Genomic DNA, 7,971 nt, shown 5'->3' on the forward strand with positions numbered 1-7,971 from the left:
AAAAACACAGGAAACAAATATTTGAATGTATTTTGTATTTTTATTTATTTGCCATGGCAACAGCATTTGATGCATCAGGGACGCCTTTACAGACTCTCATCGGCCGTGTTTTTACATCATTCTGATGAAGTTTGAAGAAAATCGAGTACAAATATATTGTTCGTTGTTCGTTCGTGTGTTAGTTCATTAACCATTGTTAACAAAAGAGACCCTATTTTAAATAGTTACCATGTTTTATGATCTACAACCATTTTTAAATATTATTTTAATGATCTATAAGCATCTGTGAAATAATTATAAACAAATATATTAAAAATAAATACATATTAACTTAGTTGATGTATTTGTTTCTCATTCTAATTAGGTGAACTGAGCAGTATAGTGTCATACTTATAAGATTTTTTATTCTATCAGTGAGATTGTATATGTATATAAATCATATAATTTTTCCTTAAAAGATTAAAAAAAGATTTTAATGCTCTTTAAGCACCTATACAAAATAATTATGTAAAAGTACACTGACAGTACAGTATATATCAACTGATTCTATGGATTATTTTCATTCTTATACACTGAGAATGAGCTAAATAGCATTAGAGGTCAAACGATTCCTTATCTTATGAGGACCTCTAGTGTTCATCCCTGGTATTAGAGCTTTAATCTGACAAATTTAAATGACACTTTTAATGTTTTTGGGGCCTCTGAGCATGATAACATTTTGAAACTACACGTATTTCCTAAGAATTTTTTGTTCTTTATATGTAAAAAGTTTTGATGAGTTAGAATAATGCAATTTAAAGATATATGAAAATAACTCTTCATCTTTTTTAATGTTACTTTCATAAATCACCACATCAACACCGTTCAAGATATCCCAAAGCCGTTCACATTTTAACATCTTCAGTATCCTGGCACCATGTTGACAAAGTTTGGTGTGCACTGTCTGATTCTGCTATGAGTGATATGAATTTATTCAGCTATATTTTTCCAAAAATCCACATTCAAATCAAAATAGCTGACTTCCTGTTGGTCGTAGCTAATGGGTGTAAATTTTTTCCAAAAAAAATCTGGTGATCAAAAATGATTAGGCTGTAGTTAAGAACTGTTAGTTTTATGGACAGTTAGAATGTTTTGTATATGCAGACAAGGGCTTTATGATGGGCCTGAGTTGAATTTAGAAAAAAAAAAAAAATTCTTAAACATGTTTGAAGTTCTTAATAGATTTCACTGTTGCACATTTAGTCTTTTTTTTTTTTTTTTTACAGTAATGTGCATTTTGCAGTTTGTTTACATGGTGTACATTGGATGCACATATTTATGACTTCTTGTTACAGTATTCATTTAAAATAAAAGTTGTTTAAAATAAACAACTGTGTGCACCCTATTATTAATGTAGATGTGTATTTCAGTAATAAACTTAAGTAGGGGAGTTTTAAGTTACCAGCATTTATATCAAAATAGTGATCCCATGTCTGCAAAACTAACATTTTAAATGAAATATTGATAGCTAATCGATATCGAATCGAATTGAATCGAATCGAAACCATAAAAATAACAATCGAATCGAATTGCCAAACTGGTCACAATACCCAGCCCTAATTCACATCCTAATGAATAAACAACCAAGAGTTTAAATATTCCCTTCTATCTCCTCCTCTCTGACTCTCTCTTTCCACCCATCCCCCCTCCCCACTCTCACCCTAACACTCAAAGAACACACATCCACTTACCACGCACACACATAAGTGCAGAGCAGAGAGGGATCAGAATTGTTTTTTAATTTTCATTAATTCATAGATCTTTGTATAATTATGAAATGAACGGTGTCTGATCAGAATGACTAGTAGTCTGTATGAAAAAAGTTTCAAAGACTTTGGATGCTGCACTTTAAAGATATAATAAAATTACGGCTATCTTTTTTTACTCCGATTTCAATCAATCACCACATCAACACCGTTCAAGATATCCTAAATCTGCTCGCAATTTATAATCTTCAGAATGTTGGCATCATGTCAAAAAAGTTTGGTGTGAATTGGTTGGTTTTCCAGAGAGAAGTATATAAAATTCCACAGCCTGATTTTTCCAAATATCCACATTCAAATCAAAATAGCAGACTTCCTGTCGATCGTAGCTAATGGGTGTAAATTAGAAATGTTTCTGGCTTGATGAGATCAATATATGTACCGAGTTTGGTGACTGTAGGACAAATTAAACCCCCAACTTTTGTCAAAAGGTGGCGCTATGGAGCGCCTGCTCCACGCCCATTTATAAGCTTTTATCAGTGTCTAAATATCATTAATACAGATGTGTGTGTGAAGTTTCATGAAATTCTGAGTATTTTAAGCGGCTCCAAAACACAAAAATCTAAAGTTAAAGTTTGACACGTTGCCATGGCAACATGATAAAAGTTATCGATAATGCAATTCACAGATTCTCATCGGCCGTGTTTCAACATTATTGAGATGAAGTTTGAAGCAAATTGAGTAAAATTAAGAGGTTGATTTAAAAGCATTTAGAAAACGTTGCGCTTTGTGCTGCCAGTTGGTGGCGCTATAACTCTGACTCCTAATAGTCACATCTCTGTGATCGGCATCATAAGATGAACAAACTGCTGAAGTTTGGTCAAAATCAGACAAAGTGTGTTAAAGTTATTAGACACTTCCTGTTTCTCATTTCTCGCCATAACTTTGTCGCCCCGCCACGGCCAAACCGTTCGAGATATCAAAAATCCCCTGGCAATTTTGCGTCCCCAATGTCTTGAGATCATGCTGACCGAGTTTGGTGGCCATCGGTGGAAAGGTCTAGGAGGAGTATTTCAAATTCCATTGCATGCGCTTTTTAGACATCCCTGAATAGCTGACTTCCTGTTTGGTGAAGCATGGACTGTGAGCACGGAAGTTGTTCGGCCCGATGAGGTCTATATGTGTATGAATTTTGGTGACCATAGATCAATTGGTGTGCGCTCAAGAGTCCCTCAAAAGTCGCAATTTTTAACGCTGTGCCACGCCCCCCCCCAGGTGACCCCCCCATGTCAAAGTCTGTCCGGCCCTGATGGCCGCAGGTTCCAATGTGTGTGCAAATTTTCAAGAGTTTTCGTGTATGTTAAGGGCCCCAAAATCCCCCAAAACATTGAAAAAAAAATAATAATAATAATAATTAAAGCTGCAAGCAGCGATGAACGGGCCCTCGCTCCCGGGCTCACCGCCGACCGGTGGCTTTAGGAAAACAGCAAACGGTGGGCAGTATGTTTTTAACACAGTAAATATACAAGAAATATGTCATAAGTCATTTAAATGTGCCAAACTTCCCGCTGGCAGCTGGTGGCGCTATGCATATAACTGATTATTGGCATGTAGATGTGTTCAGGCCAGCACTATTATCAAACATATGAAGTTTGGTGCAGATTGATTTTGGTATGTTTGAGTTAGTGAAAGATTTGATATATCCTACTGCCAACAGGTGGCGCTATGATAATATCTGAATATTGGCATTTAGGTGTCTTCAGGCCAGGACTCTTACCAAACCTGTGAATTTTGAGGCAGATCGGACATTTTATGGCTGAGTTATAACTTTTATGTCCATGGCGAAACAACAAACTTTGTCAGGCCGCCACTTACGCCCTTTAACTGAAGATCTTAACAATTTAACATCTCTAAGGCTTCTAGATCAGACTGACCAAATATAATGTTGATATCATTAAATCTCTAGGAGGAGTTTGCTATAGACCCAAACCCTTGCAAGGACTTCAGATAATGCCAACTGTGAACCAATATGCTACATTTTCCCTATATTCTGATGATGAAGATAAGAACATGATTCATGATGATAACAAAATGTTATTATTGCTTGCTTTACGCCCACCATTTCTGCTTAAATGTCATCGTTACCTATCTGTACAATTTGTATGTGGATATTGCTTTGCTGGTGACTCCTGTTATAATACATCACTCTTAAACGCTACATAACTAAGAATCAATTAGGAAAACGGTGCCCAGTTGGCACATGCATTCACAGTAACCCTCAGCCAGTTTGGATTTAAAGTTTACAGAATTGAAAGGGTTAAACTTTAAAATCAACACACAGACACATACACACTAAATATACAATTTTACCATCCAGTTTCATTTGTTAACATTGTTAACATGAACAATAATTAAATAGCATTTATTAATGTTAATTAATATTAACCTAAAAAAGTACTCATATATTGTTTAAAGGTAAATTAGTATCTTTTAACATTAGTTTATGTACTGTGAATTAACATGAACATGAACACAGTTCATGTGGGTGTACAGCAATACACAATAAAGTGCTCTATAAACGCTTCATTCTTTCAAAATATCTTTAAAAATCAAGTTGGGTATTGTAATGGGGCGATATATAAATATAACTCATCTTAAAATGGTACAATTTTCAGATGTTTTGAACAGATAACAGCAAAGTTTGTTTTGTTGTCAAAGTTTGTCTTGAAATTGTTAGTGTTTTTTTATTGAATCTAAAATTTAAATTATGAAAATAAATGTCTATCAATGAAGATAAATCGCTCATGCTAAAAAATTGTATTTTTCTTAATCTAATGTGACTGAATAGGACAAGTTCATGGTACAGTTCAGTAAAAAATAAATAAAAAAACAACAAATGCAATATACAAAGAATGAAATAGTTCGTGACACTTTATATTTTCTCAAAGATCAGACTCTCAAAGTTCAGACATATTTATGTAGAATACACTACAGCAATGTGCAATGTGCAATGTGCATCTTCCTCAAAGATGGTCTTAAGCAAAACAGCATGTTCCACTGGTCTCTCTCCCTTTCACCCCTCCCCCCTTCAGTCACTCTTAGTGTCAACACAGACAGTCAGCCCAGTGACAGCAGTTTACTGATTTCTTTTTTTAATTTTCTTTAATTCATAGAAGCTTGAATAATTATGATATTACCAGCAGTTGCTCATAATGATTAGATCTCTGTGTGAAAAATGTTTTAAAGAGTTTGGATGCTGCACTTTAAAGATATAAAAAAATTAGGGTTATGTTTTTTAAAAAATCACCACGTCAACACCGTTCAAGATATCCCAAATCCGCTCGCAATTTAACATCTTCAGAATCTTCTCTTCATGTTAAAAAAGTTTGGTGTGAATACCTTGTTGTTCTTAGGAGGAGTGTGAATTTGTTTACAGCCTGATTTTTCCAAAAATCCACATTCAAATCAAAATAGCCGGCTTCCTGTTGGTCTTAGCTAATGAGTTTGATTTAGAAAGTTGTCCAGATTGATGAGAACAATACATGTACAGAGTTTGGTGACTGTAGGAAAAACTAACCCCCCAACTTTTGTCAAAAGATGGCGCTATAGAGTGCCTGCTCCACGCCCATTTATGACCTTTTGCCAGTGTCTAACTATCATTAATATTGATGTGTGTGTTGAGTTTCATGAAATTCTAAGCATGTTATCTGCCTCGAAAAGACAGGAATCTAATTATAAAGTTTGATACGTTGCCATGGCAACAGCATTTGATTTATCATCGACCCCTTTACATATTCTCATCGGCCGTGTTTTGACATTATTTTGATGAAGTTTGAAGATAATCAAGTAAAATTAAGAGGCTGATTTCAAAGCATTTTGAAAATGACACGCTTCCTGCTGCCAGTTGGTGGCGCTATAACTTTGACTCATAATAGTCACATTTATGGAATCGGCATCATACAACGAACAAACTGGTGAAGTTTCATCAGAATCAACCAATGTGTGCAACAGTAATTAGACACTTCCTGTTTCTCATTTCTCGCCATAATTTTGTCGCCTTGCCACGGCCAAACCGTTCGAGATATCAAAAATCCCCTCGCAATTTAGCGTCCTCAATGTCTTGAGATCATGCTGACCAAGTTTGGTGACAATCCTATAGAAATCCTGGGAGGAGTACGTTAAATTCCAGAGCATGCGCTTTTTAAACAGCCCTAAATATCTCACTTCCTGTTGCGTGGAGCCTATGACATAGAGTACAAAAGTTGTTCAGCTCGATGAGTTCTATATGTGTACCGAGTTTCATATCAATACGTGCAAGTATGTGTGCGCAGTACATCAAGTTTTCAAACTGTGTTCCAGGGGGCGCTGTAGAGGCCCTGAACCACGCCCGGGTCCCAGCCTCTGTGGCGTCCGGACGACGGCAGATTCCAACGTGTGTGCAAATTTTCAAGAGTTTTTGAGTATGTTAAGGCCCCCAAAAGTGCCCCAACGGTTGAAAAAAAAAAAAAAAAAAAAAAAAAAAAAACAAATAAGAATCCTTAGAAGAACAATAGGGCCTTCGCCCTTTTGGGCTCGGGCCCTAATAATTAAAGCTGCGAGCAGCGATGAACGGGCCCTCGCACCTGGGCTCACCGCCGACCGGTGGCTTCAGGAAATCAGCAAACGGTGGGCAGTATGCTTTTAAAACAGTAAATATAGAAAAAATATGTCATAAGTCATTTAAATGTGCCAAACTTGCCGCTGCCAGCTGGTGGCGCTATGCCTATAACTGATTATTGGCATGTAGATGTGTTCAGGCCAGCACTATTATCAAACATATGAAGTTTGGTGCAGATTGACCTTGGTATGTTTGAGTTAGTGAAAGATATGATATATCCTGCTGCCAACAGGTGGGGCTATGATAATATCTGAATATTGGCCTTTAGATGTCTTCAGGCCAGGACTCTTACCAAACCTGTGAATTTTGTGGCAGATCAGACATTTTATGGCTAAGTTATAACAACTCAATGAAAACTCAAAATCCTCACAATTTAACATCTCTAAGGCCTCTAGATCAGACTGACCAAATATAATTTAATTAAATGCAATCAATGCAAGGACTTCAGATAATGCCAACTGTGAACCAATATGCAACATTTTCCCTATACTCTGATGATGATGATAAGAACATGATTCATGATGATAACAAAATGTTATTATTGCTTGCTTTACGTCCACCACTTCTGCTTAAATGTCATTGTTACCTATCTGTACAATTTTTGTGTGGATATTGCTTTGCTGGTGACTCCTCCTGTTACAAGGCATCACTCTTAAGTGCTACATAACTAAGAATCAATAAGGAAAACGGTGCCCAGTTGGCACATGCATTCACAGTAACTCTGCTAGTTTGGATTTTAAGTTTACAGAATTGAAAGGGTTAGACTTTAAAATCAACACACAGACACATACACACAAAATATAAAATGTTGCCATCCAGTTTCATTTGTTAAAATTAACTATATTAGTTAACATGACCAATAAATAAATAGCATTTATTAATGTTAATTAATATTAAGCTAAAAGAAGTATTCATATAAAGTTTATGTACTGTGTATTAACATGAACATGAACACAGTTCATGTGGGTGAACAGCAATACACAATAAAGTGCTCTATAAACGCTTCATTCTTTCAAAATATCTTTAAAAATCAAGTTGAGTATTTTAACGGGGTGATATATATATATATATATATATATATATATATATATATATATATATATATATATATATATATATATATAACTGATCTTAAAATGATGGTTTTCAGATGTTTTGAAGAGATAACAGTAACGTTTGTTTTGTTGTCAAAGTTTGTCTTAATGTTTAATTATTATTATTTTATATTCAATAAATAACACTATTTAAATATTGTCTATCAATGAAGATAAATTGATCATGCTAAAAAGTTGTATTTTTTTAAATCTTATAAATGAATAGGACAAGTTCATGGTACAGTTAAGTAAAAAATAAATAAAAACAACAACTGCAAAATACGAACAATGAAAGACTTAGTGACCCTTTATATTTTCTCAAAATATCAGACTCTCAAAGATCAGACATATTTATGTAATTACACTACATACAGTATGTGCATTTTGTTCAAAGATGGTCTGTAGGATGGCTCTCTACTCTGTCACCCTCTCTGCCTCTCCCCCCTCCCCCCTGCAATAATGAGCTTCTCTGTGCCTG

The sequence above is a fragment of the Garra rufa genome, chromosome 1 (assembly GCF_049309525.1).
Source record: "Garra rufa chromosome 1, GarRuf1.0, whole genome shotgun sequence".
NCBI lineage: Eukaryota > Metazoa > Chordata > Actinopteri > Cypriniformes > Cyprinidae > Garra > Garra rufa.